The 13,478-nt window shown below is 48.9% G+C and overlaps 1 non-coding gene across 1 annotated transcript; it reads right to left on the bottom strand.

The window, feature by feature from the left end:
- Positions 1 to 5,810: 5,810 nt before the first annotated feature.
- Positions 5,811 to 5,929, bottom strand: LOC132496536 (5S ribosomal RNA). The gene has a single exon (XR_009533437.1). It is a non-coding gene; the product is annotated as a 5S ribosomal RNA (ribosomal RNA).
- Between the last annotated feature and the right edge of the window lie 7,549 nt (positions 5,930 to 13,478).

Genomic DNA, 13,478 nt, shown 5'->3' with positions numbered 1-13,478 from the left:
GCATTTGTTGTTTGTAGATTTTCTGATGATGCCCATTCTAACAGGTTTGAGGTGATACCTCACTGTAGTTTTGATGTGCATTTCTCTAATGATGAGTGATGTTGAGCAGCTTTTCATGTGCGTCTTGGCCATCTCTGTGTCTTCTTTGAAGAAACGTCTATTTAGATCTTCTGCCCATTTTTGTATTGGGTTGTTTTTTTTTTTTAATATTAAGCTGCATGAGCTGTTATATATATTGGAGATTAAACCTTTGTCCATGGATTCGTTTGCAAATATTTTCTCCCATTCTGAGGGTTGCCTTTTTCCATTCCCGTTTTTTTTTTTTTTTTTAACAAAGAAAGAAAGAAAGAAAAAGAAGCAGAACCCTAATGTGCAGAACAAATATGCAGAACAAAATATGCCTCTTGAAAGTGTCGTTTTGAAATATGGACGTCTTTTGAATTTTTTGGTCGATATATGACCCCAGGATTTGTTTTCAGGGCAGGTGTCATTTACAGGCCTGCAATGATTTTGAATATCCACTGACCATTAGCGCTGGGATTAAAGGTGCTGTTGTGTGAAACGGCCACAAGGGGGCAGCGGTTCTCCCTTACCAAATCTGGTTACTAGGGCAGCAGAGCCTCAATGGAAGTCGTGTTCTAGGTTGTAATTTGGAATGAAATGTGCCAGGAGAAGGCCCCTTAAGTTTGTCTCACTACTTCTTGTTCGTTTTTTTAATTTAATTTTTTTATTTTTTTATCACAGCATGTTTGATTACAATGTTTGGCTTGTTGCAGGTGTGCAAGATGTGGTTCTTTTACACATATACATATGTCTGTTCTTCCTGGGATCCTTTTGCCATGTACGTTAGGACAGAATGTTGAGTAGTCTTCTCTTGGTATTCTGTAGGTCTTTGGTGATTATATATTTCACCTGTGTTTGTATATGTCTGTTAACCCCAATCTCGTAATGTATCCAGTCCTCACACCTTTCCGTTGGTGAACCATAAGTTTGTTTAATGAATCTGGGATTGCCCTTCTCTGTGGAAATATCTTCACTGGTATCAATTTTTAGGTAACACCTATAAGTGATATCATACGATACGTGTCTTTCTCTTTCTGACTTACTACAAGTCACGTGATCACCTCTAGACTCATGTACGGTGCTGCAAATGGCATTGTGTCCTTTTCTTCCTTGGCTAATATTCTGTCTGTACATGTACCAGTTCTCCTTTGTCCACTCATCTGTTGATGGACTTTTTGGTTGCTTCCACGTCATGGCTATTGTAATGCTGCGGCAATGCACATTTGCCTGCCTGTGTCTTTCCAATTCTGTCTTCTTAGGTTATAGGCCCAGGAGTGGGCCTGCTGGATCATATGGTAGCGGAATGTTTACCTTGTAGAGGCACCTCCAGTCTGTTCTCACTAGTGGCTCTTCCGAGGTTACGTCCCGCTTAAAGTTGAGGGTATGCACTTCTCCACAACACCTTCAGCATTTTTTGTTTGTAGTTTTTTTGCTTATTATGTTTAATTCTTATGTTTATTCTGACTAGTGTGAGCCGATATACCACTTTGTGGCTGGATTTGCATGCGTCTCATAATCCCTTGAAATTGAGCTTTCTGGCATGTCCTTCTTTTCTTCAACTGTGAGTACAGCTTACCTCTTCAAATTGTTTTCGTGAAGTGTGTGTGACATTTAGAAATATTTTGGCCATTACCTCCCTCAAGACGTTTTGAGGGCAGGTTTCATTTACAGCCCACCAGTACTGCTGCATATGAAGTGACCCTTAGCACAGGTCTTAAAGCTGCTGTTGCAGGTAACGGCCAGAGGGCGGCAGCATTTCTGCTTTTCCCAACCTGGGAACTAGGCAAACAGACCATCCGGGCAGTGGTGTTCCTCGGTTATATATTAGAGTGGAATGTGCCCCCCAAAGCTGATGTCTCCTTACTTATGTTTGTTTTATAAATTGTATTTATATATTTTTTTATTGGAGTCATATTCCATTGTGTACATGGACCACTTCTTCTTTGTGCATTCCTCTGTTGATGGACATTTTCGTAGCTTCCAAGTGTTGGCTATGGTAAATATTGCTGGAGTGGAGGATTGCCAGCCTGTGTTTTTTTTTTTTTTTTTTTTTTTTTTTTTTTTTAATGCGGTACGTGGGCCTCTCACTGCGGTGGACCCTCCCATTGCAGAGCACAGGCTCCGGACGCACAGGCCCAGCAGCCCTAGCTCACGGGACAAGCCGCTCCGCGGCACGTGGGATCTTCCCGACCCGGGGCATGAACGCGTGTCCCCTGCATTGGCAGGTGGGCTCTCAACCACTGGGCCACCAGTGAAGCCCAGCCTGTGTTTTTTTTTGATTCTCATCCCCTCAGGCGATAGGCCCAGCAGTGGGTATGCTTGATTGAATGGTAGCTCAGTATTTACCTTTACAAGGCACCTCATTTTTGTTTTCACTACTGGCTCTTACCATGTCCCACTTTGGACCAAGGGTAGGCATTTCTCTAAAACCCCTTCAGCATTTACTTTTTGCAGAATTCTTGCTGATGGCCATTCTGACTGGTGTGAGCGGATAGGTTTTTGTAATTTGGATTTGCATATCTTTAATTATTCCTAATGTTCAGCAGTTTTCCATGCCGTTTTAAATTTCTTTTTTTTTGCCATTACACTATGCTTTTATTAGAAAAAAAAAATATATATATATGTATTGGGGAACATTAAATATCTTGGATGTGCTAATGAGAAAATCATTTTCTCTACATGGACTGAAATTTTACTTGGAGACATGTTTTCCTACTAAAGGGAAGACTAAAGAAGGATTTTACTGTCGACCAGGCAAGACACCTCCCCAAAGATGACAATGCCTTGGACAGTGCTTATGGCGGGCTGGGGCACCTGGAATCCTTGGCCCATACTGGCAGGTACTAACTGGAAACACACTCTTCCTGGGGGGCAAGGATGGGAGGCACCTTAGGCCCAGCTGCTCATCGTCGAACCTTACACTGTTCAAACTCTGTTGGTGTCTGACTTCCCTTTCCCTGACAGCACAACTCTGGCCCTTGGAGGTGGCTTTATGACTGCAGGCTGTAGAACCCATCATTCTCCCTTGCTCTGGGTAGGAGGTAAGCCTATGGCAGCAGAAACCCCCACACACTGGGACTTGGCATTCCAGTCTGTGTTCATTTAACTTTGTGGCGTGAAGTCCATGGTGAATCGCTCTTGTTTCTTCTACGATCTGTCCAACAGCGGGCATGAGTGCCTGACCCTCAGCAGTCTCACTCTTCAAGGTTGATCTGCTTTGGACTGATCCGTGACTCCGGGCAGTGGCTGATATGGGCTTTTTTTTTTTCTTTGCAGAGCATCTCGACCATTGACTTTTTTATTGGGGAAAATCCACTTTAAAAATAGCCTCATCCTTTTTCTGAAGAGGCTCTCTGGAGGGCTACATTTCTTCTCTGGCATGAGCTGGAGACATCTGCTCCCAATAGAGTCTGTTATTCCCCTGACCTGGGCAGGGCGGCTCGTACTTCCAGCTTGAGGGGTCCCTCATTCTTTAAACCTCTCTTCATGCTCTCCTGGTTTATGCCTCCTACGGTCCTCTCTTTTGTAAGTAGGGGCAATCATCTTGCTCTGGCTCTTCCATGAGTCTTGGAGTTTTGAAGTTTGGGGCTCCTGCTGCCCTAGGTTGCTCCTTTGGCCTTCCATAAGGCCACTTGGCTCCTGGGAAGCTAACGTGTCTCTGGTGGGGACTCTCTGGGGATGGCACTGAGGCACCTGAGAAGCCAAGTTGTCTGCAGCAAGGAACCTGTGTTTGGGAAAGTCCTGAAGCTGGTTGTCTGACTGTACCTTTACTTTGGAGTTAAACTCACTAGCAACCTCCATGTTAAGGCATGGCTCACCTAGATGTTGGAAAACAGACATTCTAGGTAGTAGGAAACTTTTCCTGGCCCCTGGCACCTCTAAACTCCTCATAGGTACATTTGTGGTTTGGGATTTTGTCAACACTTTGGTTTCCAAGATAACACTAGACTGTGGTTGAAGAGCAGGAGACTCCTTGGCCTCCACAGCACAGCCTCCCTGGCCTCTTCACCTCTCAAAGATTGGGATCCTAAGTTCGCCTCCATCACTGTTACCCTATGGCAGGGGTCTCCTGAGGCCTGACCACCACTCTCCTCTCTTGGCTCGTTCCTGACCATTGCTGAACTTGGACCTGGCTCTAGGCTGTCCCTCTTGACCCATTCCACAGTCTCACTCTTCCAGGTTCTGCCCACAAGGCTGAGCGTGAGGGACTGAGAAGGTGGCCTTCCCTGCTGTGCAGTCAGAGAAGCCTTTGAGGGCCCATGGTAGTCACCAGGTGGAATCGCTCCCAGGGCACTCTGGATTTCCTTACACACAGTGGAGGGGACAAGGAGAGGCCTCTTCAGGGCAGGAACGGACTCTTCTGTTCTCACCTTCTCTCCTGAATGAGCCTGAGGAGGTTTCTCCAGGAACTCAGCAAACGTGACTGTTGAGTGGGGCCCAGATACACAGGTGGCTGAAGGGGACGAGGCTAACCGCAGGATGGTGGAGGGTTGGAACTTTGTCGACTTCAAGAGATTGACGGGCTTGAGGACCTTGAGGGGTAGGGTCCGCCCGTGCTTTACCCAAAACCTTGTAATATGTGCTTCCAGCACCTCTCGAGTGTCTTGAACCAGGAAGGAAACCCTACAGGAGGTGTTCCTGCAGGGTTCCCAAGCCTTCAAGCAGTATCCTCCACAGGCTCCAGCAGGCACTGCTTTGCACATCTCACCAGGAGGGTCTTGACATGAGAGCTGGTGAAAGTTGCCCTTGCCAGGAAGCCTCCCCAGGCAGCTCCGCAGAGGTGAAGCCAGGTTGTGAGTCCCCTCCAGTTCTTCCAGGCAATCTCTGCAAGCTTTCAAAGATCTCCTTTTCTTCCTACTCCTGCTCCTCCCCTTCAGCTCTACTTGATGCTTCCTGATGTTTCTAGGTTTCCTAGGTGGTGCTAAGAATGGATTACTCTGGAAGCAGGGGAGTAACATGAGGAAGAGCCCCAGTCCACACAGGAAGCCAAGGATGATATCAATCACCCAGGAAGTTGGGCTGGATCTCAGCCAGATAGCAACAGTGTTTTTCAAAGAAAAGAGATTCTCCGTCTTCTGAACTGCATTGCCGCCCTCAGGCAACAGAGCTCTGGGAGTTCACTTGATGGCAGAACCCCAGGCCTGCATCACAGAGCTGTGGCCTTGTCACAAAGGGCTTCTGAGTGTGGGGGAGGGGCACTAAGAGCAATAGGCTGAATCACTGCCCCTCCTTCCCATCCAGACCTTTATCCAGCTTTATCCGGAGAGAGCTGCAGAGAGCCACACCGGCGGACAGGTGGCGGCGCCGGGGCTGGGCGCCGGTGGGGCCGGCCAGGTGCAGGTGGAGGGGCTCGCGGGCCGCACGGACGGCCCCCGGGCCCGCGGCGGAGTCTGGGTCCGGGCCAGCCACCCCCGGAGCTTCAGGTGTGCCGCTGCCTTCCGGGGCCGCCTTCGGGCCGCATGCAGCGGCTCCTCTGGCGCGCTGTGGTGGTGGGGGGGGCGGTGCAACCCGCCCCCCGGGCCCGCGGCGGAGTCTGGGTCCGGGCCAGACACCCCCGGAGCTTCAGGTGTGCCGCTGCCTTCCAAGGCCGCCTTCGGGCCGCATGGAGCGGCCCCTCTGGCGCGCTGTGGTGGGGGGGTGGGCGGAGGAGGTGGGGCCTGCAGCGGTGCCCGGCGGGGGGCGGAGCTGGCGGCCACCGCCGCGGGCGACTAAAGGAGAAGGCGGAGCCGCAGCAGCGGGAGGCCAAAAGCCTACAGCACCCGGTATTCCCAGGCGGTCTCCCATCCAAGTACTAACCAGGCCCGACCCTGCTTAGCTTCCGAGATCAGACGAGATCGGGCGCGTTCAGGGTGGTATGGCCGTAGACGGGGGCGGGGACCGCGGGCTGCCTCTTGAGGCCCAGCTTCGCTTGTCCTTGCGCCTTACCGCCATCCCCGCGGCCAGCCCGCCCCGGCAGGGCAACGGAGGCCTCGGGGACCGGGGCGTGGCGGAGGGGCCGTTTTCAACTTCTGGTACAGAAAAACAGAAAAAAACGGAGAGTACAATTAACCTCTTGAAATTGTCTTCTTGCACGGTTGCCCTCTTTAGAAGTTTTGGGTCCATTTTCGACCCCAGGATTGTTTTTCAGGGCAGGTGCCATTTACAGGCTGCAGTGAGTGTGAATATTTAGTGACCATGAGCACTGGGTTTAAAGCTGCTGTTGTGGGAAACGGCCACAAGGCGGCAGCATTTCTCCATTCCCTAATCTGGTTACTAGGGCAGCAGAGCCTTTCGGGGACCAATGGAATACAGAAGAAGGCATCACTGAAGTCTAATACAGAATACCGTGTCCTGGTGGATGGTAGAATGACCAGCAGGGTGTAGGAATTAGGAACTACCGGATGTATATCCTCGGTGGCTTCACTGACTGTCCCGACATCGTTTACCAGGTCCCCAGCAGCCCACGGGGCTCTCGTGGTCAGGGCAATCCCAGGATACGGAGCTCACCTGGGCAGGCCCCCCCTCCCCAGCAGCCCATGGCGCTCTCGTGGTCAGGCCCCCTCCCAGGATACGGAGCTCCCCTGGGCAGGTACCCCGGCAGGGCTGGGCACACAGGTACCGTGCACGTAGCCCTCATTGCAGAGCAGCCCAGATCACCTGTCACTCAGAGCTGACACAGAGCACCTCAGAGCAGGACTTGAACGAACAGACAGCAGCTCCGACAGGTCTGTGACCCTGGGCATCACTCTGTGCGGCCTCCCTCTGCCTGGTCTTCCAGAGGCTTCCACCGCAGCCGGGGCACCAGGCCTCTGTCTCCACCCATCACCGCTCCTCTCCCTGACTCCTGGGTTCCTCTCATTAGGAGAGGGTCTTCTTGAAGTTGTCTCCCACTCATGGGCCAGATAAAAGGAATTAGAAAACAAGCCGGAGCTGCAGCCCCTTGTCTATCCAGACTCTCAGGAGCCCACACCTGTTCCTTGGACCTGGCCGGTTCAGCGAGGTCCATTTTCTGCAATGTGAGTCCCTGAGGGGTGAGGATGGGCTGACCTGGGCAGCCTGACCCTGCCGGCCAGCCCTCCCCAGGTGTGCCTGGGTTGAGGTCCATATAAACACTGCTCCAGGCAGCAAGAGCCCCTGCAGCTGTGCCTGACGCCATATTCTCTGCCCCGTCAGCAGTCTCGGGGCTGTGCTGGTGGGAGGGAGGGAGGGGCCACGGCTCTGTGGGTGGCCCGGTGTGAGTGGGGCTCTGCTGGACTTTCTGCAGGAGTTGCCGGGCTGCCACCTGCTAAAGAAGAGGATGTGTCACCCATACCTTCCGCTGGAATTTCTCCCCGGGCAGAGGTGAGGAAGGAAAAAAGCAGTGGGGGCCGGGACAGGAGGAGTATCTCAGGCAGGGAAATGGAAAGCTTCCAGAAGAGCGCCCGGGGCCAGGACCATCCTGGCTGGCCTGCAGGCACCAAGTCGGCCTGCGTGCTGTCGCTGCTGTGGCTCCACGGCCCTTCCTCTAGGCTTTCAAGCCCTCGTACATATTCAGGTGTTTTACCTGGGAAGGGTGGGAACAGTTCAGCAGCAGCTGGCCTGGGGCTCGGCTCACGTTTACTCACAGAGGCCTCGGCACGGTCCCCCAGCTTTGCAATGAGGACGCTCCTTGCGGGGGTGGGGGGGGCTGCTGGCTGCATGGGAGATGATTCCCCACCTCTGACCAACTTCAGAATTGTTTGCCGCTGGAGCAAGTGCCCTGATGGGTATTCCTGTGTATAACTGGTGGGTTCAGGTTTTTTTTTTCTTTTTTGGTTCAAGTTAGATTTTATTCCTCTTCTATGTATTTATAGATATAAGCATGGAAATAATTCATTCCTATAAATACATCTGTGTGAAGGGAAGAACTTCTTTTCCGTTTTATTTAAAAATTTTATTTATTTTTAAAAATTTTGAAATTTAAGTTGATTTTTTTATTCAGCAGGATTATTATTAGTTATCTATTTTATGCATATACATGTATACAGGACAATCCCAATCTCCCAACTCATCCCACCACCACCAACCCATGGCTTCCCCCCTCTTGGTGTCCATACGTTTGTTCTCTACCTCTGTGTCTCTCTTTCTGCCCTGCAAACCGGGTCATCTGTACCATTTTTCTAGGTTCCACATATATGCATGAATATACAATATTTGTTTTTCTCCTTCTGACTTACTTCACTCTGTATGACAGTCTGTAGATCCGTCGACGTCTCCACAGATGACCCAGTTTCGTTCCTTTTTATGGCTGAGTAATATTCCGTTTTATATATGGACCACATCATCATCCGTTCGTCTGTCTGTGGGCATTTAGGTTGCTTCCATTACCTGGCTATTGTAAATAGTGCTGCAATGAACATTGTGGTGAATGTGTCTTTTTGATTTATGGTTTTCTCTGGGTATATGCCCAGAAGTGGGATTGCTGGATCCTATGGTAATTCTATTTTTAGTTTTTTAAGGAACCTCCATGCTGTTCTCCATAGTGACTGTATCAATTCACATTCCCACCAATAGTGGAAGCGGGTTCCTTTGGTCCACACCCTCCCCAGCATTTGTTGTTTGTAGATTTTCTGATGATGCCCATTCTAACAGGTTTGAGGTGATACCTCACTGTAGTTTTGATGTGCATTTCTCTAATGATGAGTGATGTTGAGCAGCTTTTCATGTGCGTCTTGGCCATCTCTGTGTCTTCTTTGAAGAAACGTCTATTTAGATCTTCTGCCCATTTTTGTATTGGGTTGTTTTTTTTTTTTTAATATTAAGCTGCATGAGCTGTTATATATATTGGAGATTAAACCTTTGTCCATGGATTCGTTTGCAAATATTTTCTCCCATTCTGAGGGTTGCCTTTTTCCATTCCCGTTTTTTTTTTTTTTTTTTTTAACAAAGAAAGAAAGAAAGAAAAAGAAGCAGAACCCTAATGTGCAGAACAAATATGCAGAACAAAATATGCCTCTTGAAAGTGTCGTTTTGAAATATGGACGTCTTTTGAATTTTTTGGTCGATATATGACCCCAGGATTTGTTTTCAGGGCAGGTGTCATTTACAGGCCTGCAATGATTTTGAATATCCACTGACCATTAGCGCTGGGATTAAAGGTGCTGTTGTGTGAAACGGCCACAAGGGGGCAGCGGTTCTCCCTTACCAAATCTGGTTACTAGGGCAGCAGAGCCTCAATGGAAGTCGTGTTCTAGGTTGTAATTTGGAATGAAATGTGCCAGGAGAAGGCCCCTTAAGTTTGTCTCACTACTTCTTGTTCGTTTTTTTAATTTAATTTTTTTATTTTTTTATCACAGCATGTTTGATTACAATGTTTGGCTTGTTGCAGGTGTGCAAGATGTGGTTCTTTTACACATATACATATGTCTGTTCTTCCTGGGATCCTTTTGCCATGTACGTTAGGACAGAATGTTGAGTAGTCTTCTCTTGGTATTCTGTAGGTCTTTGGTGATTATATATTTCACCTGTGTTTGTATATGTCTGTTAACCCCAATCTCGTAATGTATCCAGTCCTCACACCTTTCCGTTGGTGAACCATAAGTTTGTTTAATGAATCTGGGATTGCCCTTCTCTGTGGAAATATCTTCACTGGTATCAATTTTTAGGTAACACCTATAAGTGATATCATACGATACGTGTCTTTCTCTTTCTGACTTACTACAAGTCACGTGATCACCTCTAGACTCATGTACGGTGCTGCAAATGGCATTGTGTCCTTTTCTTCCTTGGCTAATATTCTGTCTGTACATGTACCAGTTCTCCTTTGTCCACTCATCTGTTGATGGACTTTTTGGTTGCTTCCACGTCATGGCTATTGTAATGCTGCGGCAATGCACATTTGCCTGCCTGTGTCTTTCCAATTCTGTCTTCTTAGGTTATAGGCCCAGGAGTGGGCCTGCTGGATCATATGGTAGCGGAATGTTTACCTTGTAGAGGCACCTCCAGTCTGTTCTCACTAGTGGCTCTTCCGAGGTTACGTCCCGCTTAAAGTTGAGGGTATGCACTTCTCCACAACACCTTCAGCATTTTTTGTTTGTAGTTTTTTTGCTTATTATGTTTAATTCTTATGTTTATTCTGACTAGTGTGAGCCGATATACCACTTTGTGGCTGGATTTGCATGCGTCTCATAATCCCTTGAAATTGAGCTTTCTGGCATGTCCTTCTTTTCTTCAACTGTGAGTACAGCTTACCTCTTCAAATTGTTTTCGTGAAGTGTGTGTGACATTTAGAAATATTTTGGCCATTACCTCCCTCAAGACGTTTTGAGGGCAGGTTTCATTTACAGCCCACCAGTACTGCTGCATATGAAGTGACCCTTAGCACAGGTCTTAAAGCTGCTGTTGCAGGTAACGGCCAGAGGGCGGCAGCATTTCTGCTTTTCCCAACCTGGGAACTAGGCAAACAGACCATCCGGGCAGTGGTGTTCCTCGGTTATATATTAGAGTGGAATGTGCCCCCCAAAGCTGATGTCTCCTTACTTATGTTTGTTTTATAAATTGTATTTATATATTTTTTTATTGGAGTCATATTCCATTGTGTACATGGACCACTTCTTCTTTGTGCATTCCTCTGTTGATGGACATTTTCGTAGCTTCCAAGTGTTGGCTATGGTAAATATTGCTGGAGTGGAGGATTGCCAGCCTGTGTTTTTTTTTTTTTTTTTTTTTTTTTTTTTTTTTTTTAATGCGGTACGTGGGCCTCTCACTGCGGTGGACCCTCCCATTGCAGAGCACAGGCTCCGGACGCACAGGCCCAGCAGCCCTAGCTCACGGGACAAGCCGCTCCGCGGCACGTGGGATCTTCCCGACCCGGGGCATGAACGCGTGTCCCCTGCATTGGCAGGTGGGCTCTCAACCACTGGGCCACCAGTGAAGCCCAGCCTGTGTTTTTTTTTGATTCTCATCCCCTCAGGCGATAGGCCCAGCAGTGGGTATGCTTGATTGAATGGTAGCTCAGTATTTACCTTTACAAGGCACCTCATTTTTGTTTTCACTACTGGCTCTTACCATGTCCCACTTTGGACCAAGGGTAGGCATTTCTCTAAAACCCCTTCAGCATTTACTTTTTGCAGAATTCTTGCTGATGGCCATTCTGACTGGTGTGAGCGGATAGGTTTTTGTAATTTGGATTTGCATATCTTTAATTATTCCTAATGTTCAGCAGTTTTCCATGCCGTTTTAAATTTCTTTTTTTTTGCCATTACACTATGCTTTTATTAGAAAAAAAAAATATATATATATATGTATTGGGGAACATTAAATATCTTGGATGTGCTAATGAGAAAATCATTTTCTCTACATGGACTGAAATTTTACTTGGAGACATGTTTTCCTACTAAAGGGAAGACTAAAGAAGGATTTTACTGTCGACCAGGCAAGACACCTCCCCAAAGATGACAATGCCTTGGACAGTGCTTATGGCGGGCTGGGGCACCTGGAATCCTTGGCCCATACTGGCAGGTACTAACTGGAAACACACTCTTCCTGGGGGGCAAGGATGGGAGGCACCTTAGGCCCAGCTGCTCATCGTCGAACCTTACACTGTTCAAACTCTGTTGGTGTCTGACTTCCCTTTCCCTGACAGCACAACTCTGGCCCTTGGAGGTGGCTTTATGACTGCAGGCTGTAGAACCCATCATTCTCCCTTGCTCTGGGTAGGAGGTAAGCCTATGGCAGCAGAAACCCCCACACACTGGGACTTGGCATTCCAGTCTGTGTTCATTTAACTTTGTGGCGTGAAGTCCATGGTGAATCGCTCTTGTTTCTTCTACGATCTGTCCAACAGCGGGCATGAGTGCCTGACCCTCAGCAGTCTCACTCTTCAAGGTTGATCTGCTTTGGACTGATCCGTGACTCCGGGCAGTGGCTGATATGGGCTTTTTTTTTTCTTTGCAGAGCATCTCGACCATTGACTTTTTTATTGGGGAAAATCCACTTTAAAAATAGCCTCATCCTTTTTCTGAAGAGGCTCTCTGGAGGGCTACATTTCTTCTCTGGCATGAGCTGGAGACATCTGCTCCCAATAGAGTCTGTTATTCCCCTGACCTGGGCAGGGCGGCTCGTACTTCCAGCTTGAGGGGTCCCTCATTCTTTAAACCTCTCTTCATGCTCTCCTGGTTTATGCCTCCTACGGTCCTCTCTTTTGTAAGTAGGGGCAATCATCTTGCTCTGGCTCTTCCATGAGTCTTGGAGTTTTGAAGTTTGGGGCTCCTGCTGCCCTAGGTTGCTCCTTTGGCCTTCCATAAGGCCACTTGGCTCCTGGGAAGCTAACGTGTCTCTGGTGGGGACTCTCTGGGGATGGCACTGAGGCACCTGAGAAGCCAAGTTGTCTGCAGCAAGGAACCTGTGTTTGGGAAAGTCCTGAAGCTGGTTGTCTGACTGTACCTTTACTTTGGAGTTAAACTCACTAGCAACCTCCATGTTAAGGCATGGCTCACCTAGATGTTGGAAAACAGACATTCTAGGTAGTAGGAAACTTTTCCTGGCCCCTGGCACCTCTAAACTCCTCATAGGTACATTTGTGGTTTGGGATTTTGTCAACACTTTGGTTTCCAAGATAACACTAGACTGTGGTTGAAGAGCAGGAGACTCCTTGGCCTCCACAGCCTCCCTGGCCTCTTCACCTCTCAAAGATTGGGATCCTAAGTTCGCCTCCATCACTGTTACCCTATGGCAGGGGTCTCCTGAGGCCTGACCACCACTCTCCTCTCTTGGCTCGTTCCTGACCATTGCTGAACTTGGACCTGGCTCTAGGCTGTCCCTCTTGACCCATTCCACAGTCTCACTCTTCCAGGTTCTGCCCACAAGGCTGAGCGTGAGGGACTGAGAAGGTGGCCTTCCCTGCTGTGCAGTCAGAGAAGCCTTTGAGGGCCCATGGTAGTCACCAGGTGGAATCGCTCCCAGGGCACTCTGGATTTCCTTACACACAGTGGAGGGGACAAGGAGAGGCCTCTTCAGGGCAGGAACGGACTCTTCTGTTCTCACCTTCTCTCCTGAATGAGCCTGAGGAGGTTTCTCCAGGAACTCAGCAAACGTGACTGTTGAGTGGGGCCCAGATACACAGGTGGCTGAAGGGGACGAGGCTAACCGCAGGATGGTGGAGGGTTGGAACTTTGTCGACTTCAAGAGATTGATGGGCTTGAGGACCTTGAGGGGTAGGGTCCGCCCGTGCTTTACCCAAAACCTTGTAATATGTGCTTCCAGCACCTCTCGAGTGTCTTGAACCAGGAAGGAAACCCTACAGGAGGTGTTCCTGCAGGGTTCCCAAGCCTTCAAGCAGTATCCTCCACAGGCTCCAGCAGGCACTGCTTTGCACATCTCACCAGGAGGGTCTTGACATGAGAGCTGGTGAAAGTTGCCCTTGCCAGGAAGCCTCCCCAGGCAGCTCCGCAGAGGTGAAGCCAGGTTGTGAGTCCCCT

The sequence above is a fragment of the Mesoplodon densirostris genome, chromosome 9 (assembly GCF_025265405.1).
Source record: "Mesoplodon densirostris isolate mMesDen1 chromosome 9, mMesDen1 primary haplotype, whole genome shotgun sequence".
NCBI lineage: Eukaryota > Metazoa > Chordata > Mammalia > Artiodactyla > Ziphiidae > Mesoplodon > Mesoplodon densirostris.
Note: the sequence above shows the minus strand (reverse complement) of the source record. Positions and strands in the feature narration are given on the sequence as shown.